Source organism: Acomys minous (genome assembly GCF_964271855.1).
Source record: "Acomys minous genome assembly, chromosome: 5".
In the NCBI taxonomy this organism is placed as follows: Eukaryota; Metazoa; Chordata; class Mammalia; order Rodentia; family Muridae; genus Acomys; species Acomys minous.
In genome coordinates this window covers 50,420,999-50,446,312 of record NC_140494.1, presented here as the reverse complement: position 1 = coordinate 50,446,312, position 25,314 = coordinate 50,420,999, and positions in this window count along the sequence as shown.

The following is a 25,314-nucleotide window of genomic DNA, read 5'->3' as shown; positions in this document are numbered from 1 at the left end:
ACCTCTCACTTAAACTTGACACTCAATTTTATAAAGTAATGTATGCTTTTGAGTCCATCTCTACTTTGTTACAAATGTCCTGTGCTTGACTAGGGGTTTTCTGTCAATGTTTTCAATTTTATAATGATAATACAAATTTTGTCCTGCATATGGGGATTTTACTCTATGTCCCCTAGTCATATTTGTTATACTGTTCTATAGGCCATTATGAGTATGAATAAGCTTCCACTTCTTCCTCTTTCTTCATGACTATAAATAGTCTGCTATTTGGCACTCTAATTTGTCCTCAGTCCAATTTGTCTTTTAATGCTATGATTCATAATGAAGATTGCTTTTATCTACGTTGTATTATCATAATAATGCTTATATTATAGTAAGTGTTTCTATGTAACATTTAAGAAGGGTTCTGTTTTATAACTTAAAAGTTCAAGATATTTATTCCAAAAGTGGTTTGCATATCTAAATTTGCATATGCAAATACCATAATTCCTCTTTACATTTATGTCTGAAAACACACAGGAAAGATATGCATAGTTTTAAAGCAAATGCATTTCTTCATACTAATGTAGAGTTGAGAATGCATGGTATTTGTACATACTAACAGACCACACATAAATGATACTGTATACAAATTCAGTTATATTTGATATAGTAATTATACTAAAATTTTATGTCTGTTAAACATTGCATTACTTTTATAGGCTTGTCATTCATTAATAGCATGTACAACAAAATAAAACTTATTGCTAGAAGTAGTTTTAATTGGTAAAAAATGGTAATTCTACTTTTCTCTTGTTTCTACTAGGCTGTGTGCAGCTGCCCTATGCTCCCTCTCTGCCCAGAAAGCCTTCTTTACAATTGAGTCTCAGGAGCATTCTTCAGCTAGCCTCCAAAAGGCTGAAGAAAACTCTGTTGCCAGATTCTCAGCTCAGCCTCGCGGAGAAAGGAATCTACACCCTTGGATCCTCCTTGCTTCTTAACTTCTTTGAGTCTATGCATTGCAGTGTTCTTATCCTGTGGTATATAGTTAAATCCACTTATAAGTGAGTACATACTATCTGTGTCTTTCTGGGTCTGGGTTAAATCACTCAGGGTGATCTTTTTCAGCTCTATTCATTCGCCTGCAAATTTCATCATCTCTTTGTTTTTAATAGCTGAGTAGTTGTGTAAATGAAGCACAGTTTTTTTTTTTTTAATCTATTATGTGGTTGAGGGACATCTAAGATTTTTTTCTAGTTTCTAGATATTACAAATAAGGCTGCTATGAACATAGTTGAACAAGTGTCCTTGTTGTATGGTAGAGAATCTTTTGAGCATATACATACCCAGGAGTTGTGTAGCTGCGTCTTGAGATAGCAGTGCTCCCAATTTTCTGAGAAAGCACCAGATTCATTTCCAAAGTGGTTCTACAAGTTTGCACTCCCAGCAGCAATGGAGGAGTGTTCCCACATGCTCACCAGCATGTAGTCACTTGACTTTTTGATCTTAGCCATTTTGACAAATGTAAGATAGAATCTCAGAGTTATTTTGATTTGCAGTACTCTGATGGCTAAGGCCATTGAGCATTTCTTTAAGTGATTCTCAGCCAATTGATAATCTTTTGTTGAGAATTCTCTGTTTAGTTCTGTACCTTTTTAAAATGGCATCTTTGTCTGTTGATGTTTAATGTTTCAAGAGTTTTAAAAATATATTATGGATATTAGCCCTTTGTCAGATGTAGGATTGGTGAAGATCTTTTCCCAGTCTGTAGTCTGCTGTATTGTTCTGTTGACAGTGTCCTTGCCCTTATAAAATATTTTTAATTTCAATATTTCCCATTTATTAATTTATTTTCTTGGATCCCAAGATACAGTCTAATAGAATCGATGCAAACACAGGATCCATTATTGTGCTGCATACAAGAATCACAACTCACAATAAAGATAAATATTACACCAGAATAAGGGTGGGAAAAATATATTCCACATAAATGGACCCAAGAAGCAAGCTGGATTTCCACCCAAAATTATCTCAAAGTGATGAGGAAGGATACTTCATACTCATCAAAGGAAAAAATACACCAAAAATATTGTCTCAATTCTGAATATCTATGTCCCAAATGTTAGGGCACTCACATTTTTAAGAGAAACATTTTAAAGTTTAATCACACATAAAATGCAACACATTAATAGTGAGAGACTTCAACAGCACATTCTCACCAATGTAGAAATCATCGAGACCGAAACTAAATAGAGAAATAATACAATTAATAAATGTTATGAGTCAAATAGGCTTAACAGATATCTCCAGAACATTTCACCCAAACATAAAAGAATATAACTTCTTCTTATCTCTTCATGGAACGGTTGCCCAAACTGACCATATACTCAGTCACAAGGCAAATCTCAAAAGATATAAGATCAAAATAATCCCTTGCATCTTATCAGACCACCATGGAGTAACGCTGGAATTAAATAACAGATATAGTTTATTAATATCAGCCCTGAGTTTCATTATTTCCATTCTTCTACTCCTCTTGGGTGTTTGTGCTTCTTTTTTTCCTAGGGCTTCCAGCTGTGTCATTAAATTGCTTATGTGGGATGTTTCCAATTTCTTTTTAAAAGCACTTAGTGCTATGAATTTTCCTCTTAGCACTACCTTCAATGTATCCCACAAATTTGGGTATGTTGTTTCTTCATTTTCATTGAATTTCAGGAAATTGTTAATTTCATTCTTTATTTCTTCCCAGATCCAAGTGTCATTAAGTAGAGAGTTATTTAGTTTCCATGGATGTGTAGGATTTTTTGTTATTTCTGTTGTAGTTGAAGTGCAGCCTAAGACCATGGTGATCTGATAGGATACAAGGTATACCTTCCCTGGATGGGGACGCCTGGTGGCACTCAGAGGAAGGGTAGCAGGCTACCAAGAAGAGACTTGATACCCTATGAGCATATACAGGGGGAAGAGGTCCCCCTCAGTCACAGTCATAGGGGAAAGGAGTAAGGGGAAAATGGGAGGGGGGAATGGGAAGATATAAGGGATGGGATAACAATTGAGATGTAATATGAATAAATTAATAAAATATATTTAAAAATAAATAACAGATTTAACAGAAATCCTACAAACTCATGGAAATTCAACAACTCCCTACTCAGTGACCACTAGTCCAGAGATGAAATAAAGAAAGAAATTAAAGACTTTCTTGAATTTAATTAAATGAAAGCACAGCATACCCAAACTTATGAGACACAACCAAAGCAGTGATAAGAGAAAAGTCCATAGAACTAGCCACTTTCATAAGGAAATTGGACAGATCCCATACTAGCAACTTAACAGCACATCTGAAAACTCTAGAAGAGAAGGAAGCAAACATGCCAAAGATGGGTAGACAGCAGGTAACCATCAAACTGGGGGCTGGAATCAATAAATTAAAAACAAAGAGAACAATACAAAGAACTAATGAAACCAAGAGCTGGTTCTTTGAGAAAATCAACAAGATAGACAAACCTTTAGCCAAACTAATTAAAAGGCAGAGATAAAATATATAAATCAACAAACTCAGAAATGAAAAGTGGGCCATAATAACAGACACTGAGGAAGAAAGAGTAATGAGATAAAACCAAAATTATCACATCAGTATTGAACTGGACAAACAAATGGAAAGAGAAGACCCTAAGGGGAAGCATAAAAGTCAGATCTGGAGCCATTCTTCACACACTCAGAATTCCCACTTAAATAAACAAACAAACAAACAAAAACAACAACAACATAAAAACCCAACCAACCAAAAAAAAAACCCACAAAAAATAAGCAAAACAAGACAAACCCCCAAAAGCTAAAAACCAAACTAACAAACAAACAAAAAACCCCACTAAACTGCAAGCTGTAATATATATGCAGAGGACTGGGTTCAGACGTGTGCAGAACCGAACACACTTCTCCAGTCTCTGTGAGTGCATATGACCTTTGTTAATGCTGATTTACCCATCTCTATATTTCTGGTGTCCACCATAACAACTTTCTCTTACACTCCTTTGCAGCATCTTCTTCCATGGGACTTCCTATGTCCTGAGAAAAGGTAGTTGATAGAGGCATCCCATTTATGGCTGAGATTTTTCAAGTTCTTTCATTCTTTGCATAATGTATGGTAGCTGGTATCCTGGTGCTTGAGGAAGCTTCTGTGAAAAGAGCTGAAGAAAAACTCAAAACCAACCAACTAGATAAAAATCTGGTTATACATGAGTATAATCAGTACAGCAAAATGTCATTAGTAGTCTTTTACTGTTACCCTTTTTTTTTCAGAACAGGAGTATTTGGATTTACCCTATTGCACTTTTGCCTATCTAGTCTCATGGTTCTTGATATCTAGTGGAATCAGGTATGGGTTTGATCTCACGGGGTAGGTATTAAATCAAATAATGGTTGGTTACTTCCACAAGCTTTGTGCCACCATTTCCTTAGCGTATCTTGCAGTCAGGATGACAATGTAGATCCAAGAGTTTATGGCTGACTTCAGTGTTTATGGTTTACCTCTGATAATATGTAGAATCTCTTCTTATAACAAAAAGGCTAGAACATCAGAGTGAAGGCTCTTGGTAAACACCAACTCTTCTTTTCCATGTTTTTAAGAGGGAGCATGGTGTCCATAATTGAAAGACAATCTATAGTCCTGGCAACAGCTTGAATTGGTTTGGGATTCCAAGTGAAGTCCTTTGACCAACAAGTGAATTAGATGCAACCCTATCATGGAATTGGAAGCTTTATTTTGTGGCAAGAGCTGTCCAGCTGTGACTCTGTTTTCCTCATTATTTAGTTACTTTATTTAGCTCACCTTTATTTATGTTTATATTTTGTGAAGCATCTATTGTATAAGATTTCCATGCTACACCACACATGTCTCTTAATTTTAGCTGTCTCTCTCCATATTCCTTCCCTTTCTCCCCTTCTCTTCAATGTATCCATTTTATTTTCCAATTGTAGTGCCCTTATCCATTTACAATTCTTTTCCAATGAGCATTATATTACTGCATAGTCCTAAAAAATCCATATTTCTCTACAGATTGCATTGCTGTTATGAACAATTTAACATCTAATGTTCACTCACAGTAGAAGAAAAACTATATTTGTCTTTCTGGGAATGGGATACCTCACTCAGGATAACTTTTTCTTGCTCCATACATTCATCTGAGAATTTCATTTTTTAAACAGCTGAGTAATATTCTGTTGTGTAAATTTAACATACTTTCTCTATCAAATCTTCTGTTGAGGGATGGCTAGTTTTCCCCCACTTTCTTCTATTACAAATAAAGCAAAAATGAAAAAGCTTCAGCAAGTGTCTTTGTGGTAAGATGACACATCTATTGGGTATATGCCCAAGAATGGTATCACTTCTTCATCTTTCTTAGATCAAATTCCATTTTTCTGAATAACTGCCACACTGGTTTCCATAGTGGCTGTACAAAACTGAACTTCCACTCTACATTGTCAAGACTATGATCTGTCACTTGATTTATTGATCTTAGTAATTCTGACAAGTGTAATATGAAATTTCAAAGTTGTTTTGATTTGTGCATCTCTGTGCTGGTCTCTAGAGTAAAAATTGAAGCTTCTCTGATGAAATTTAAGATATGCATTAATCTACAGGTACAATGATAATATATTAATTGTTGGTTTAACATTATGTACATTTAGAAGAATGATAATAGCCTATTCTCTAATAGGGATTATTTCCTCTCTGGCCACAGGATTTTGGCTTCAGTAAGGAAACTAGTTATGGATTTCCTCTTGTGAAGAAGGCATTACAAACCAAAGAGAAAGTGGTTGGTTAATGTAAGCTTATTTTATGTATATTTTAAGAAATATATACAGTAGTATATTTAATATGATTTTAAAAAATATTTAAAGCATTAGTTATCTCTTATCTAACCTGCTACAGTCCCTATTTAATTCTTCTTGTTCCATTATTTATTTATTACTTAATGTTATCATTTTAAACATAAATTCATGGGTTTAAGTTAAACTTTGTATAAATAAATAATACTATCTTGTGAGTTTTGAAGGAAGAAAACATTTAAATGCATACACAATGTAATATGTAATTATTCCGCCCCCCCCAATACATTCAAAACTTTAAAGAATTCTGGTCAAGCAGAAAGGTTCTCTAGTACTGCAAAAACCATCTTCCAATTCTATGAAATGATTCTGATAATGTTCATGTCTTAGTTTTTCCTGTCAAATAAATGAAAGAGTCTTCCTTTAGGATCTCATAACAGGAATGAGAAAGCTCCTTTCTCTATGTTCTTTCAGTGCTAATACAATTATTGATGTACATCTTGCACATGGCAGCTGTTGGCCTTGAAGGTATGCCTATCTCATTTGTCTGAAATCAAGCACTGATTGCATTACCTTGTATTCCGTATTCATAGACATTGCAGTCACAAGACCAACAGCTATTGATCTAATAGGATTTAAGGGTCCCAGTTCTCCTATGCTCTTAATAATACTAATACCATTCTTTTCCAAGTAACTTCAGACATCTTCAGTTGTATATTTTATAAATATAGTTTCTCTTTCGTTTCTGCCATTTCATTATTCTTATTTCCTATACATTGCTAAACTATTATTCACATAGAAATCATGTTTAAAGATATTACTGTACATATTGCTAAGGAGGCTGACAGAAACTCCACAGAAATATTTGAGTCCTTAGAAGGAGGACTAGATCTTAAGTGTATCGAACTCAGGAAAGGGAAGTAGTAATAACCAAGTATCTGAATGAAGATAATATTAAAGATAGACTAAGTATGTGAGAATATATATGATCAAGCTAAATTTGGTAAGGGTTTCTTTTTAATTTTATTTTATTAATTTATTCATATTAGATCTCAATGGTTATCACCTCCCTTGTATCCTCCCATTCCTCCCTCCCTCCCATTTTCCCCTTACTCCCCTCCCCTATGACTGTGACTGAGAGGGACTTCATCCCCCTTTATATGCTCATAGGGTATCAAGTCTCTTCTTGGTAGCCTGCTATCCTTCCTCTGAGTGCCACCAGGCCTCCCCATCCAGGGGACGTGGTCAAATATGAGGCACCAAAGTATGTGTGAAAGTCAGACCCCACTCTTCCCCCAATTGTGGAGGATGTCCGGTCCATTGGCTAGATCTTGGTAAGGGTTTTAAAAGGTTTGTTGATAAGTTAGTAGTTTAATTAAAATGGCTCTATAAGGGGTGGAGTACCAGTGTGGGAGTACATGCACTATTAAATTAATGTTTTAACCAAAGTAATATGAATTTAAAGGTAGAGTTTGGATGAAAAGAATGCTTACAGGTTAAGAGCTCTTGTTCTTACAGAGGATGAGGCTATGGTTCAGAGCACATACTTAATGATACAAATATCTGTAACTCCTGCTCCAGGAATTCTTATGCCTTCTGTGGATTCTATGAGCATCATGAATGCATGTGGAGCACATAGAAACACACACATATATAAATATAATATAATATGTATAATAAAATAATACATACTAAAGTATTCAAGAGGACTATTTTGTTATGAAAAAAATTTTTATACCTGAATTTTATTGAGTCATGACCATTTTTACTTTGAGAAGGTATGTCAGTGAGGGAAATATCTGAGACTGATGTAAAATATATCAGAGATTTGTTATCCATTGAAATAAAACATTCATGTGTCAAGGTATTTGAAGGTATTTTTTATGGTTTTATCCTGATACTGAAATTACAATACTACTCACAGAATTGAGATAGTGTGATCAAAAGTGATTCCAGAACACGAAGATGTGGAAAGTATAAGAACGAGCATATTTGAATTTTTATTGTGCTGAGTTAGCAATAATGGCAGGATATTAAAAAAGGAGCCATCATATAGGCAAGTAGAATTATAATCCTCACTCATTGTAGGAAATAAAGAAGACAGATGTATGAAGAATACTAAAGTGGAAACTGTGTAATTCTGATGTGCTTGGATGGAAATTACTTTGAAAGGAACCATTCCTAGGTACAATTTAGAGTATAAATATTTTCTGAGGCTGAGAAACTTCAAGGTGAATGCATTAATTTATTTTAGATTTACTTTCACAGAATTCAGTCATTTTATATGTGATGGGTATAGTTTTTCTGTCATTTTCCTTCTCATTTTTACTCATTCATTATTCTGATAAGTTACATAATACTGTGGTAGGTCAAACTTAATAAAAGTAGTTCCTGCATGGACTGGGTCATTGGTGAGGCACTTAGAAGGAAGGAAGAATGTTTTCTGATGCTTTATCCTTTGTGATCATAGTGACAAAATGACATAGTGATATAGTGACAATGGAGAATTAATCATTCTCAGTGAGAACACGTCATTGCCTTTATTGGCTCAGGAACTTCCCATGTTATGATGGGGGAAAGTGAAATAATAGATGCAATGTTTTTATGATTGTAAGTAATATTAAGGAAGAAGAGTCTGCTCTGATAGGATGTATTTTCTGCCCATATCTTGTAACTTTGGCTATTTCAATAATCTGTAGATGGATTTTTGTGGGTTTTCTTTCATTCACCTTCAGTTTGCCCCACCCACTTTTCCCACAGATAGTATTCAATAGAGGGTAGTCCTATTATCTCTAAAACATGATTTCTTAAACTTTTCACACTCGTACTCCTTTTTTTTTAACTTGATAAATGTTTATACAGTCTTAGATGCATTATCATAAAATGAATAAATATGAAATATTTAAGGACAATGATTTATTTTACAATGTGTTTTAAATGAATCTTTAATGCACAGATTATTTTTGGCATTATTTAAGAACTAAATATACATGCTAATAAGATGGATGTGATCGTTTATGTTTATATGAAGATATACCTCTCGGATGTCTGTTTGGTCCTGAGAGACATAGATTGTTTTCAACACGTTTCACAGTTTCTTAGGGTTTTTTATTTTATAATCATGGAACTGAAAACGCTATTTCACATAAACATATTCGTATGTTTAGACGTATGCGTATGGCCATTTAAGAAATTGTTTTACTTTTTGTTTTAATCTCATACCATAATTCACTTAACAAAATTTTATTGAATTTATCTATGCAACAAAAGCAATGAGTTGAAAATTTAAAAAATTAATTAGCAAACAAATTAATGGGCTTCATTATAACTATTTTTTAATTCTTTGTTTTTGTTCATCCTAACTCCTGATTCCCACAACTTGTACCTCCTCCTCAACAGTTATCCTTTTCTACTTTCATGTAATAAAAGTTTACTTAATCAATTCAAATGGCATCTTTTGAAAACCAATCCTTCTTATCAATGTGAATCAAAAATATATTGATTGTTATGCTGAAGAATGATGATAATTGAACATACCAAAATATTTTATTTTTTATAATTAATTCACAAAAAGAAAATTTAGGATGTACACTAAAAACACAGTAATTCTTGAATTACAGGTTTTTAATATAAGCCAACACATTTCAAGCAAAATCTGATAATCCTGCATAGTGTGTTGATGTGCGCAGGGTAGCAGCATAGTTTCAGAGAACTCATTCAATACTACACAGGGAAATGCTACTGAAAATGCCTTGGGTTAAGTAATAGAGTTTTCTATGGGCCACAATACAGAGCTACAGAATACAGAGTTTTCTACGTCCTCTCTTTCTTTCCAACCTCCAAACAAATATTAAGCAAATCTTTCTTTGTCACACACATATACTATGCACTGTATTCTCTCTAGATCTCTCTCACTGCTTTTTCTTTTTCCCTTCTATGGTTTGTTGGCAGAAAAAAATCCTCCAGGTTTTATGAATCAGCAAATTTGAATCAAGAGAATGTTGCAGAACCTTCTTCACAGGACTGGAGTGGAGCTACCTAACATATATAAAATATATATTTTTGCTATTTCCCCCTGAGATAGGGTTTACCACATCATATTTTTCTTCAACCTTACCTGGCAAGGACCTCTAAAGGGTCCACGAAAATATGCAGAATGTTTTTCTTTTCTTTTATCAAGTATAGGAAAATCCATGTGCATCAGTTTTCCACATAGTTTTATTTTTTGTTTTTGTTTTTATTTTTGTTTTTATTTTTGTTTAATGCATGACAGCTTCTACGTTAAAAATTACTTAAAACGTTTTATATTAGCGTACAGAGTAATCAGTTTCATTATGGCGTCTTTATACATGTGTCATTCATTATACTTTATTCACAGTTTTCTTATCCTACATTATCCTCCTCTGTGGCCCTATCCTGCTGGTTCTGTCTTTTCCCCAGTTAGTCCATCTATTCCATTACCTTTCTATTTCAGACCTCCCTTATGAGCTCTTTACAAGTTCTATCCTTTTTTTTGTAATGACACAATATATATTTTTTATTATTAATTTATTCTTGTTACATCTCAATGGTTATCCCATCCCTTGTATCCTCCCATTCTTCCCTCCCTCCCATTTTCCCCTTATTCCCCTCCCATATGACTGTTCCTGAGGGGGATTACCTCCCCCTGTAAATGCTCATAGGGTATCAAGTCTCTTCCTGGTAGCCTGCTGTCCTTCCTCTGAGTGCCACCAGGTCTCCCCCTCCAGAGGACATGGTCAAATGTGAGGCACCAGTTCTATCCTTTTTTGATCACTTTATGAGTTTCATGGCACACACATGTATACATAAACATATACACACAATAAATACCTGAAAAATTAATGTACTTCTATTTGTCATTTCCCATGACACTGGAGACAATTAAAAAAAAAAAAAAACACTGATGCTGGTTGCGGCCTGTAGTCCCAGTGACTCTGAAAGCTGAGACAGGAGGATGCTTGAGTCCAGGAGTTCTGGGCTGTAGTGGACTATCACAATCCCATATCCACACTAAATTCAGTATAATATGGTAACCTCCCGGGAGCGGGGACCACCAGGTTGCCTAAGGAGGGGTGAACTGGCCTACGTCCGAAACGAAGCAGTTCAAAAAGCCACTAACTATGTCTAAGTCTCAAAGTGTGTTTCCTGTTTTCTTTCCTCTCGCAATTTAAAATTTTCAGTACTATTCTATAGTGCTGTCGTGGCACTTTCCATGTTTCAGGATGTATATTCGAATTGTTGATCCATCTTAAATAGATTTTTGTGTGGACTGAGTAATATGGATCTAGTTCCATTATTCAAATGTGGAGCTATGGTTTTCCCAGTGCTATTTGTTAAAGAGGCCATCTTTACTTCATTGTGTGTATTTGAGAATTCTGTTTAACCAAAGTGGCTGTAGGTCTGTGGGATTATATCTCGGTTTTTTATTTTATTTTGTTGGTCTTTAGGTCATTGCTTCAACAGTACCATGCAGTTTTTGTATATATTGTGTATTTGTGTATTTTTCTGACTTTGTAGTATTTCTTTTTTTTCCTAAGATATATATTATTTTATTAATTTGTTCTTGTAACATCTCAATGGTTATCCCATTCCTTGTATCCTCCCATTCTTCCCTTCCTCCCATTTTCCCCTTATTCCCCTCCCCTATGACAGTTCCTGAGGGGGATTTCCTCCCCCTGTATATGCTCATAGGGTATCAAGTCTCTTCTTGGTAACCTGCTGTCCTTCCTCTGAGTGCCACCAGGTCTCCCCCTCCAGGGAAAATGGTCAAATATGAGGCACCAGATATTTCTTGAGAGCAAGCACTGTGTTACCTTCAGCATTGTTCTTACTGCTGAGGCAAAATGGAGTCTTTTGTATTTTAAAATCTTTCCTCATCTGTTCTGTTTTGGCTTTTGGTTTTCGGTTTTTGTTGTTGTTGTTCTTTATTTTTTTCATTTTATATCCCAATCAAAACCCTACTCCCTCATTTCCTCCCATGTCCCACCCTCCCACCCATTTCCCCCATACCACCCGCCCCAAACTCACCTTGGCATATCAAGTAGCATCAGGACTTAGTACTTCCTCTTTTACTAATGCAAAACAAGGCATGATAGGGAAATGGGATCCATCTGGAGGCAATAGAGTCCAAGTCAGAAACAAGCCCTGCTCCAATTGTTAGGGGACCCACTTGAGTACCAAGCAGCACATCAGTTTCATATATGTAGGGAGCCTAGGATCAGGCCATGCATGTTCTTTGGTTGATGGTTCAGTCTTAATGAGGACCCATGGGTAAAGGTTAGTTGGCCATGTAGGTCTTCTTGTGGTGCCCTTGACCCCTCCAGCTCCCTCACTGCTTCCATTCCTTTTCTGGAAGACTCCTTGAGTTACACCTAAAGTTTGATGGTCTGTTTCCAATATCTGCTGGATGAAGCGATTCAGGTGACTGTTAGGCTAGGTTCCTGTCTGCAAGTATAGCAGATTATCATGAATAGTGTCAGGTGCTGGGTCTCTCCCAAAGGGTGTGTTTCAAGTTGGCCCAGTCATTAGCTGGCCATTTCTTCAATCTCTGCTCCATCTTCTATTTCTGCACATCTTGTAACAGGACAAATTTTGTACCCAGGGATTTGTCGGTGGGTTGGTGTTCCCCTTCTTCCACTAGAAATCTTGCCTGGCTACAGAATGTGGTCACTATACTATCAGTATTCCCCGCTCTAGGAGTCTTGGCTAAGATCATCCCCATATCTTCCAAGGAGCAATCCTCATCCCGGGTCTCCAGCTTATCCCAGAGAGGCTCTAACAGCAATTTCGCTTCTCTCTCCCAACCCTTTCTCCCCAATCACCACTCTCTCTATGCCTGGTCCTCCAACACCTTTACCCTTTCCACACCTTTCTCACCAAGTTCCCACTCTCCCTCTGCTTCCAATGTCTATTGGATTAAATAATCATCCCTTGAAAACTTGTTTCTTTCTTTTCTTTGGTTTTGTGACTTTCAGTTTGCTTATCTTGTACTATATGGCTAATATGTACATATGTGTTGAGTACATACCATGTGTGTCCTTCTGGGGCTGGCTTTGCTCACTCAGAATGATATTTTCTAGTCCATCCATTTGCCTGTGGATGTCATGTTGTCCTTGTTTTTAATAGCTGTGTAGTATTCTGTTGTGTAAATGTGCCTCACTTTCTTTACCCATTCTTCAGTTCAGGGACCTCTGGGTTGTTTCCAGTTTCTGTCTATTATGAATAAAGCTGCTATGAAGATAGTTGTGCAAATGTCCTTGTGGTTTGGTGAGGTATATTTTGGGTGTATGCCTAGGAGTGGAATAGCTGGGTCTTGAGGTAGAACTATTCCCAATTACTTGTGAAACTGCCAGACTGATTTTCCAACTATTGTAGAAGTTTGCATACTCATCAGAAGAGTGTTTTCTCTGCTTAACATCCTTTCTAGCATGTGCTGTCACATAAGATTTTATCTTAGCCATTTTGACAGCTGTAAGATGGAATGTTGGAGTCATTTGATTTGCATTTCCCTGATGACTAAACTCAGTTATGTATATCTTTAGATGGTTTTCTGCAATTTGTGATTCCTCTTTTGTCAAGTCTCAGTTTAACTTTGTACTCCATTTGTTAATTGGGTAATTTGGTTTGTTGGTGTCTAATTTTTTGAGTTCTCTGTGTATTTTGAATATTAGCCCTTTAAAGCATGTAGTATTGGTAAAAATCTTTTCCAATCTATAGGCTGCCATTTTGTCCTAAGGATGGGTCATTGCCTTCAGATGCTTTTCTTTTCAAGAGGTTCAATATATTAATTGGTGTTCTTAGTGCCTGAACTGCTGGTGTTCTTTTAAAAAAGGTTGTCTTCTGGATCATTGTGTTCAAGCCTATTCCCCCACTTTCTGTATTAAATTTAGGGTACCCTATTTTATGTTGAGGTCTTTGTTCTACTTGGACTTAACTTTTTTGCAGGGTGATGAATGTCAATCTATTTGCATTCTTCTACATGCTGACATTTTTAGACCAACACCATTTGTTGAAGAGGTCTTCTTTTTCCCATTGTGTGGTTTTGGTTTCCTTTTCAAAAATCAAGTGTCCATAGGTGTTTGGATTTGTTTCTGGGTCATTTATTAAATTCCATTGTCAACCTGTCTGTTTTATGGCAGTACCATGCAACTTTTATAAGTATTGCTTTGTAGTATAGCTTGAAAACAGAAATGGTGATACTTCCAGAAACTATTTCATTCTATATGGTTGTTTTTGCTATCATGAGGTTTTTTTCTTTTTCCATATGACATTCAGAACTGTTCTTTCAAGATCTATAAAAAATGTGTTGGAATTTTAACGGGAATTGTATAGAATCTGCATATTGCTTTTGGTATGATGAATATTTTTACTATTTAAATCCTACTGATTGATGAACATGAAAGATATTTCTATCCTCTGGTATATTCTTTAATTATTTTTTTCAGAAACTTGAAGTTCTGGTCATACAGCTTTTTTATTTGCTTGGTTAAAGTTACACCAAAATACTTATTATTGTTTGTGACTATTGTGAAACATGTTGTTTCTCTAAATTTTTACCCCATTATTGTTTGTATAAAGTGGGTCTATTGATTTTTTGAGTCAATTTTGTATCTAACAATTTTGTATCTAACAATTGAAAGTTTTTATCAGCTGTAAGAGTTCCCCTGCAGAATTTTGGAAGTCACTCGTATATACTATCCTATCATCTGCAAATGGTGATACTATGACTTATTCCTTTCCAACTTGTAACCACCTGATCTCCTTTAGTTGTCTTATTGCTCTAACTAGAACTTCAAGTACTATATTGAAGAGATATGGAGACAGTGGGCAGCCTTGTCTTGACCCAGATTTTATTGGAATTGCTTTGAGTTTCTCTCCACTTAATTTGATGTTGGCTACAGGCTTGTTATATATGGCTTTTATTATGCTTAATCATGTGCCTTTTATTCCCTGATCTCTCCAAGCTTTTATTATGAAGGGGTGTTGGCTAATGTCAAAGTCTCTCTCTGCAACTAATGAGATAATCATGTAACTTTTTTTCATCCAGTTTATTTATATGGTGAATTATTTTGATGGACTTTCATGTTGGATGATCTCTCCATACCAGGGATGAAGCCTACTTGATCATGATGGATGATGTATTTGTTATGTTTTTTAGTTCAGTTTATGAACATTTTATTGAGTAGTTTTGCAGCAATGATCATGACAGAAATTGGTCTGAAATTATTTTTTGAGGCTTTGTGTGGTTTATGTATAGGGCAACTGAGGCTTCATTGAATGCATTTGAAAATGTCCCTTCTGTTTCACTTTTGTGGAATAGTTTAAGGAATATTGATATTAGCTTTTCTTTGACATTGAAGTCTGGTAGAATTCTGTGCTAAAACAATGTGTTCCTTTGCTTTTTTAGGTTGGGAGACTTTTGATTAGTGTTTCTTTATTTCCTTAAGGATTATAGGACTGTTTCAAATTGTTTACCTGATATTGATATAACTTTGATAAGTAAAGTACATTAAGAAAATCATCTATTTCATTTAAATTTTCCAACTTTGTGGAATTCAGGCTTTTGAAGTAAGACCTAACCCCCCCCCCCCTTCTCTCTCTCTCTCTGCCTTTTAGTTAGCTTGGCTAGGGGTTTATCTCTTTTGCTGATTTTCTCAAAGAGCTAGCTTTTGGTTTTATTTAAATTGTTATTTGAATTTTAATTGAATTGTTCTCTTTGTTTCAAAGTCTGTTATTTCTTACTTTATTTCTTCCCGGATCCATTGTCACTGAGTAGAGAGTTGTTCACTTTCCATGAAGTTGTAAGTTTTCCCTTATTTTTCTTGTTTTAAATATATCTTATCTTGGCAAACTTTCATCTACTTTATTTTGGTTCTTATACTTCTACTGAACTTCCAACCCCCAACTCTAGGTAGGAAAGAAAGAAGGTTAAGTGAGAAAGGGGATGTAGATTTCTTAAGACTTACTCCCTTGCAACAAGTGCAATTACATAGTCAGGATATTTATCAGTCCAGGAAAACACAAAAGCAGCAAACAGCACATTCAGAATCAGGATGAACTAGCAGCTGTGTAGGGCAGCAAGAAGAAGAACAGTACCAGCCACTGGCCTTCTCAGGATTCTGGCATTTATTCCTTCTCAGAGTCTTCAGAAGTAAACTATCTGAAGATGATACAAATCATGCCCCTGCCACAGCACAATTAATCATGCTTAACAACTGTGGAAAATCTGAAGCACTACGATATCCCATACCTGGGATTAAAACAAAAACATGTTTACATAACACAACTGATTTTTTAAAGAAACCAAAACTTCCGCTATATTTCCCCCCTATAGTCTAAAAAATGTCATTTTATCTAACATTGATGAACCATAAAATAAGAATAATTATGAAAATTATCAAGTAATAATAACATTTAGTATGTCCAGTATATTTGTATTTGGAAGCCTTGAAAAAAGTACTATCTATTCTGTTCTGGTAAATTCAAACTTCTCTGTCTAAATCAGTTTCTTGTAACTTTCATTTATCAACCAAGAAATATCTTTGTGGACTCTGAAACAATTTCTTAGACACCAAAAACTTAAGCTGTTGTCTTTATTGCTAATAAAAAAAATGTAAGACTATAATTATCAAGAATTCAAATCTATCAGACACAAATATTGCTGAGAAAAAAGGAAGTACAGAGCAAGCAGCTAAGGACCTATAGAAATGATAGAGTTTGCTGGCTACCTGGAAAATCATCAAAGGTTTCTTTGTGTTGTTGGGGCATGCATTCTTCAGCCTATCAGCTCAGAATATCTGAAGGACTCATCTGTGAAGCAGGAATTTTAAAAGTCTGACCTACCTTATCTCTGCAAAATTGGACAGTCATTTCCCATTGTCGTGTTTGTCAAGTGATTGGACAGACAGCCTGCTATCAGCCATTGAGATAAAGATAGTTTTTGTATCCAGTGGCTATCTTGCCTTTTTTGGATGCCCATCACCTTCTTTGAAGTAGATTGGAGGTGTTGCCATGAGCAAATGTGTCTCTCTGTCAGAAAAGCCTGTTATTGTTAAAGAATCTTTAAATTTCATATTCTCTAGATATCTGAAGTGGTTGAAGACCATCTATCTACATATAGTATATGTGACTTGGTCATTTTCCCTTGCAGTTTTTAATATTCTTTCTTTTTTTCTTTTAATTTTTTAATTAATTTATTCATATTACATCTCAATGGTTATCCCATCCATTGTATCCTCCCATTCCTCCCTCCCTCCCATTTTCCCCTTACTCCCTTCTCATATGACTGTGACTGAGGGGGACTTCCTCCCCTCTTATATCCTCATAAGGTATCGAGTCTCTTCTTGGTAGCCTGCTATCCTTCCTCTGAGGGCCACCAGGTCTCCCCAACCAGGGGACGTGGTCAATTATGAGGCACCAGAGTATGTGAGAAAGTCATACCCCACTCTCCACTCAACTGTGGAGAATGTCCTGTCCATTGGCTAGATCTGGATAGGAGTTTGAAGTTTATAGCCTGTATTGCCCTTGGCTGGTGCCATAGTTTGAACGGGACCCCAGGGCCCAAATCTGCCTTTCATAATTTTCTTCTTCTAGGTTTCTAGTATCCTCTGGATCCTTCAACTTTACCATCTCCCATGCTTCTCTCATCCAGAGTCCCAATAGGATGTCCTCCCCACTGTCCCAGTTTCCTGGTTAGTGAAGATTTTCATGGGACATGCCCTTGGGCTAGTATGCAGATATAAACTCTTTCTGCTTCTGGGTTAACTCACTCATTATTATCATTTCTACTTCCTACTCTTTCTCTGAGTGCTACCAGGCATCCCCACCAAGAGGAAATAGTCAAATATGGGGCACCAGAGTTCACGACAGAGTCAGTCCCCACTCTCCACACAACTGTGGATAATGTCATGTCCCCTGGCTAGATCTTTTTCCTTTTAATTTTGGCACAGAACAGGAGCAGAAGGAAGCCAGATACTTTGTTAAAACATCAAAGGCATGGCCTCCAGTCAAGTTGCTAAAGTAAGACCCCCGGCACGGTGGTCTTAACGTGGAGATCCCCGCCAAGAACCAGCGAGACCAAGGTTTCAGTTGCAACACGCAAGAGACTTTATTGTAGAGGGACGGGTACCCGGGCGTCTCAGTCTACGGAGAGGCTAGCGCGCCGAGCGAGCCTTTCAGGGGCCTTTTATAGGGATTTTAGCGAGAAGCGCAGGTACAGAAGCGAGAAGCATAGTTACAGGGCTCTGATTGTTAAATTTAAATGAGGCGAGGTTATGGCCCCGTCATTAGATGGGCTCTGGGAACAGGTGAGTTCACCCGTTCTCTGTGCCAGGTGGTCGTCCATAAATATCTTGTTTGACATGAAGCGAGGTTATGGCCCGGTCATCAGATGGGAACAGGGGAGTCTACCCATTCTCTGGGCCAGATGGCCGGCCATAAATATCTTGTTTGACAAGGACAAACTGTTTCTGTTATCTTAGCACGCTTTTATCTTTTTCCTCTGGGCCCCAGGCCTCATCTTATCCCTGGGACCTATTATTCTAGTCTTGCCTTGCAAGATAGCGTTACTGCTGCTATGCTTGCTATGTCAGGTGCACAGGGGAGGGGGTCTTACATTCCCCCCTCTTGTTGTAAATTGAATGAAATCTTTCATTCAATGACCTCTGGTTGTACCTGTTGGAGCTGTTGTTATTGTTGGGTTAGAACCAAGGCCTGTACAACCGATAGGCGGTCTCGGATGAATTGCATCAGTCTGTTAAGAATGCAGGGCCCAAAGAGTAGGAGCAGGACAATAATTAACAAAGGGCCTGTTATGGTAGATATTAATGTGGTGAACAAAGGAGCCTTATTAAACCAGTTTTCATACCAAGTTCGTCCTGATTCAAATTGCAACTGTCGCTGCTTTAGTCTTTCTCGCAGCTTAGACATACTATCTCTGACTACTCCTGTATGGTCAGCATAAAAACAACATTCTTCCTTCAGGGCTGCACAGAGCCCACCCTATTTCAGGAATAAAATATCTAACCCTCTACGATTTTGGAGCACTACCTCGGAAAGGGAGGCCAGGGACTGTTCTAATGCACTAATAGATTCTTCTAATGCTTGAAGATCTGCGTTCATGGCCTGCTGTAACTGCTGAAAATGAGCAACCTGAGTGAGAGCAGTAGTCCCGGTTCCGATCCCTGCCGCAACTCCCCCGACTGTTAATCCTCCCAATAGCAGTGCCAGAGTGATGGATACTTTTGAGGGGACGACTACCTTGTCCTGGTATCGCCAATGTTTGGGGCCTTCAGGAAGAGCGCCCATCTTGTGAAGTCTCTGTATGTCGTCGTTGGTGAATTTCCAATTCCGATCCTGCTGCCCCGGCACTCCGGTGTCCTCTTGTAAGGTGAGCGCCTCGAGAGTGTCGAGGGGTCTTGTAGCGGCTTGGCGGGCTGTCTCGTCAGCCAGCCGATTACCTCGAGCCTCAGGGGAGTCCCCTTTCTGGTGGCCCGGGCAATGGATGATGCTGAGCTGCTGGGGTAAAAAGAGGGCCTTGAGGAGGGCCAGGATTTCAGTCTTATTTTTAATTTCTTTACCTTCTGAGGTGAGGAGTCCTTGGCGCCGATAAATTTCCCCATGTACGTGGGCCGTGGCGAAGGCATACCGGCTGTCTGTATATACTGTTAGCCTCTTTCCTTTTGCCAGCTCCAGGGCCTTGGTCAGGGCGATCAGTTCAGCACGCTGGGCGGAGGTCCCTGGGGGCAGAGGGCTGGCCCATATTACCTGGTTGGTGGTGGTGATAGCTGCTCCGGCCCGTCGTGTCCCGTTATCCAGGAAGCTGCTCCCATCCATATACCAAACGAAGTCTGGGCGAGGGAGGGGCTGGTCAGTGAGGTCAGGGCGGGTTCCGTGGGTTTCCGCCAGGACTTGCTGACAGTCATGATCCTCGGGTCCGTCTGGGAGAGGGAGCAGCGTGGCAGGGTTGAGATTGGTCGTTGGCCCAAAGGTGACTCTGTCCGAGTCTAAAAGCATGGCCTGGTAATGGGTTACCCGGGCGTTGGAGAGCCATCTGTCTGGGGGCTGCCGGACCAGGGATTCCATGGCATGGGGCGCCAAGATAGTAATTGGCTGTCCCATGGTGAGTTTATTAGAGTCTTTAAGGAGTAAGGTGGCTGTAGCAACCATCCGTAGGCAAGGGGGCCAGCCCGCTGCCACGGGGTCCAGTTTTTTTGAGAGGTAGGCTATAGGCCTTTTCCAGGGCCTCAGCCTCTGGATTAGAATTCCCTTGGCGTAGCCTTGCTTCTCGTCAATGAACAGCTCAAAGGGCTTGGTTAAATCGGGCAGCCCCAGTGCGGGGGCTGAGATTAAGGCAGTCTTGATAGCCTCGAAGGCCTGTTGATGGGTGGGCCCCCAGGTAAACATCATTCCCGGCTTGGTAAGAGGGTACAGGGGAGCTGCCATTTCTGCGAACCTAGGGATCCAGAGGCGGCAAAAGCCCGCTGTTCCTAGAAATTCTCTGAGTTGACGGGGGGACCGCGGTGGCGGGATTTGGAGGACAGTTTGTTTCCTAGCTGGGGTGAGCCACCTCTGTCCATCCTTGATGGAGTAACCTAGGTAGGTTACTTCGGTCTGGCAAATTTGTGCCTTCTTGAAAGAGGCTCGATACCCCAGCCATCCTAGGACTTGTAGGAGGGCATGGGTTCCCCATTGGCAGTTTTCCTTAGAGGGGGCTGCCAGGAGGAGATCATCTACATATTGGAGCAATATGAGGTCTGGGTATTGTACCCTGAAGTCAGCCAAATCACGGTGTAAGGCCTCATTGAACAGGGTGGGACTATTTTTGAATCCCTGGGGCAGCCGTGTCCATGTTAGTTGCCCCAAAATCCCCAATTCGGGGTCCTTCCATTCGAATGCAAAGAGAGGCTGGCTGGAGGGATGCAGTCTTATGCAGAAGAAAGCATCTTTTAAGTCCAGCACAGTGTACCAGACATGGTCTGGGGATAGCCCCGTCAGTAGATTATAAGGATTGGGGACAGTAGGATGTATGTCTTCAACCCGTTTGTTGACTTCTCTTAAGTCATGGACCGGCCGATAATCCCCCATCCCAGGCTTTTTAACAGGAAGCAAGGGGGTGTTCCAGGGGGACTGACAAGGAGTCAGTATGCCTTGGTCCAGGAGTCTCCGAATATGAGGCTGTATTCCCAGGTAGGCTTCCTGTGACATAGGGTACTGCCGGATAGAGACTGGGGTGGCAGAAGCCTTAAGGTGTACTAATACGGGGGGCTGTTGGTGAGCTAGGCCCATTCCCCCAGTCTCGGCTCATGATGATGGATACAGGGCGTGCCAGTCTGGGCTAGGGGTGTCGTTCCCAGGGGGGTCAGTCTCATACAATCTGTATTCATCTTCTAAATTTAATACTAAAGTCTGAATAGGCCGCCCTTGTGGTCCTGTCACACGAGTATGCCCCTCTTCGAAGTGAATTTGGGCCTTGAGTTTGGTTAATAGGTCTCTTCCCAAGAGGGGATATGGGCAGTCCGGGACATGAAGGAAAGAATGTGAGACCTTACCGGTGGCAAGATGTACTTTTCTCTCGGTGGTCCAGCGGTAAGGCTTCCCGCCAGTCGCTCCTTGCACCCAGGCAGTCTTTGTTGTCAGGGGCCCCGGTGCGGTGGTGAGGACGGAGTGCTGAGCTCCTGTATCCACCAAGAAGGTGACGGGTTGCCCCCCCACATTTAGAGTTAGCCGGGGTTCAGGGGGAGGCTCCTGACCCTGACTTCTTCAGTCTTCTAGGTTGAGGAGAGCCGCGGAGGGGGGGGTTCTACGGGGCCCTTTGGGACGCCTGGGACAGTCCCGTACCCAGTGGCCTCTTTCCTTACAATAGGCACATTGGTCCTTATCCACAGGGGTTTTTCTTCGTTCTCCCTGGCCCTGACTATCCTGGTGCCCTAAAACTATGGTGGCCAACAGTCTACTCATTTCCCTATGTCTCTTTCTATCTCTAGCATTTTCCCTTTCTTCCGCTTCTTTTCTCAATCTCATCTCTCTTCCTTTTCTTCGGACTCTTTCCTAAGCCTTTCTTCTTTCTCTTCTGGCGTCTCTCTCTTATTATAAACTTTCTCTGCCTCCTTTAAAAGATCCTGAACTGTACTTTCCTTGAGCTCTTCCAATCTCTCTAATTTGCGTCTGATATCTGGGGCAGACTGTCAGACAAAGGACATGGCCAGGGTGGTGGCCTGGAGGGGGTCCTCAGGGTCATATGGAGTGTAAACCCTGTAAGCCTCTTTTAGACGCTCAAGAAAAGCTGAGGGCGTCTCATCTGCTTTCTGAGTAACCATCTTAACCTGGGCCAAATTGGTGGGCCGCCTGGCAGCTTTTTGGAGACCCGCTATGAGCAGCTGGCGATAAAGACATAGGTGGGCCCTACCTTCCTCAGTGTTGAAGTCCCAGTCTGGTCGTTCCAAGGGGAAAGCACTGTCGATTTCATTTGGCAGCTGGGTAGGCCACCCATTAGCTCCTGGGATGCTCTTGTGCGCTTCCAGAAGGACGCGCTGCTTTTCTTCGGAGGTGAGGAGCGTCTGTAGGAGCTGTTGGCAGTCGTCCCAGGTGGGTTGATGAGTAACTAAAATAGACTCAATAAGGGAAGTTAGCTGGGAGGGGTCCTTAGAAAAAGGAGGGTTATTATTTTTCCAGTTATAAAGATCTGAGGCAGAAAACGGCCAATATTGCATCTGGCCACCCGTGCCAGCCCGAAGGGGGAAGGCCTGAGAGGTCTGGGGTGGAACTTCGCGCCAGCTGCGGAGTCGGCCGGCCATCGGTGAGGCCTCAGGCGCTGCGGCGGGAGCAATATCTTCAGGGTGGGGCGCAGGTCCGGAGCGCTCAGGTGGCGGCGGCGCAATATCCTCAGGTGGCCCCGGCAAGGGAGGAGCCAAGGGAGTCTGGGGTCCGGCCGGTGAGGCTGGGCCTGGGGCCGCTGGGGCCCGATAAGGGGGTGGTTCTTTGGTTAGGAGGTCAAGGAGGGGCCCCTCGTCCGGCGGCAAGACCTTGGGGGGGGGCGGACAACGGCGGGATAGAGACCGGTCCCAGAGGGGTCCGCCGGAGTGGGGGCCAGGGGAGGTACTAAGGCGGGCGTGGTAAGAGAGGTGGGGATAGGAGGTGGCTGAATGAGGAAAGGTCTGACCCATGGAGGGGGGTCACGAACGAGAGATTCCCAAGTCATTATGTAGGGGACCTGGTCCGGGTGACCGTGAGGTCCAGGGTCCATAATTTTGGACTTGATCTGTAAAATGAGAGAAAGGTTAAAAGTGCCATCTCGTGGCCACCCGGTGTTAAACGTGGGCCATTCGGTGGAACAAAAAGTCTCCCATTTGCCCTTGCGGACTTCTACTGACAGATTGTGTGCAATGACACGGACCTCTTTGAAATGCTGTAAGGTAAGGGTTAGCGGGGTGACAAGAGTCTGACCCATGGTACCAAAAATATAAAACGAAAGACAACAGAGGAAAACTAGACACAAAAGACCAAAAACAGCCTGCGCGGGACGCTTGCGCCAAAGCGAAAACAAAACAGAGGTTGGAGACGCAGGGGGTCCGAATTCCCCGTCTCCCAGTTGAGGCGAATAGCCTCTCAGATGGGCCGGGGCCCCAAATAACCCTGGGGTAGACAGGGTTCTGGTGGGACGGAGAGTCCCTACGGAATCCTGCCGGGACGTCTCCCGGGGGCACAAGGAAGAAGTCCGAGTTCGTCAACTCCTTCTCGTCCTTGCCACATTCAGAGAGTCTGCGCAGACACCGAGACACGTAACGATTAACAGAGAGACGAAATGACAACCACGACTACACGACTAAGCCGGCCGGCACAAAGGCTTACCTCCCGAATTTGGGTCGGTGGTCCCTGGGCGGGGGTCCCAATCTCAGTGGAACCTCCAAATGTAAGACCCCCGGCACAGTGGTCTTAACGTGGAGACCCCCACCAAGAACCAGCGAGACCAAGGTTTCAGTTGCAACACGCAAGAGACTTTATTGTAGAGGGACGGGTACCCGGGCGTCTCAGTCTACGGAGAGGCTAGCGCGCCGAGCGAGCCTTTCAGGGGCCTTTTATAGGGATTTTAGCGAGAAGCGCAGGTACAGAAGCGAGAAGCATAGTTACAGGGCTCTGATTGTTAAATTTAAATGAGGCGAGGTTATGGCCCGGTCATTAGATGGGCTCTGGGAACAGGTGAGTTCACCCGTTCTCTGTGCCAGGTGGTCGTCCATAAATATCTTGTTTGACATGAAGCGAGGTTATGGCCCGGTCATCAGATGGGAACAGGGGAGTCTACCCATTCTCTGGGCCAGATGGCCGGCCATAAATATCTTGTTTGACAAGGACAAACTGTTTCTGTTATCTTAGCACGCTTTTATCTTTTTCCTTTGGGCCCCAGGCCTCATCTTATCCCGGGAACCTATTATTCTAGTCTTGCCTTGCAAGATAGCGTTACTGCTGCTATGCTTGCTATGTCGGGTGCACAGGGGAGGGGGTCTTACACTATTAATACTCACTCTGAAGCCTATTGAGCTGGGTCTCCACCAGCAACCTATTGTTTTTCAGGATTACACTAGAATAGTCCTTCAAAGAAAACTCTTATTTTGACTTATGGCTTCAAAGGGAGAGTTCCTCATGTTTGAGGGAAGCATAACAGCCAGAGATGGTAACTGAGAGATCATATTTTGTAGCACAAACAAAACCCTGAGAGAACAGGATGGAAGTGGGATGAGGTGTGAATTCTTCGATGTAGACCTAGAGAGATATTTCCTCCAGCAGATACCCAACCCATAAATCCTAGTGCAGGACCACCGAGTGAGAATCAAGAGTTTAAATAAGTGAGCCTAGGAGGAAGACATTCAAATAACCTTGGAGGTTTATTATGATAACCAGAAAAATATTCATAGTCACAACCATCCCTATCAGTCTTCCTACATCAAAAAGACTGACATTGTCTATTGAGGCTCTAAATTCTACCCAGTTTAAATACTGAGGAGATAATGAAGAGAGATATGTTCGAGGTATGATATAGATATGTTGATTTGTTTTATCTTGAAAATTAAACATCCCAGCTTCTAAAATATGATTAAGAAGAATAACAGTGAGTAGAAAGATATATAGAGATGCAAACTTTTTTCTCAGTTCATTAATTTTATCCAAAAATTGAAAGAGAGCTGTGGAGAGCCACAGATAGCAGTGCCCCCTGCTGCTTCCCCAACACAATGCACCCCTTATGTGCATGCACAATGCGCCTTTGATTGAGCCCCTTATGCGCATGCCTGAAGGCATAGCATGAGGTGGCGTGATCGGAACAAGGAATAGCATGAGGTGGCGTGATCCAAACGCACCAACCAAGAGTGATAACGTGGTAGTCTCTGATAGGACCAGGCACACTATAAAGGTTCTGTGGGAGTGCCTCAAGCAGAGAGTTTACACTCAGGATCTGCAACAAAGGAGGTGGGCCAAGTGCCAGTGGTACGT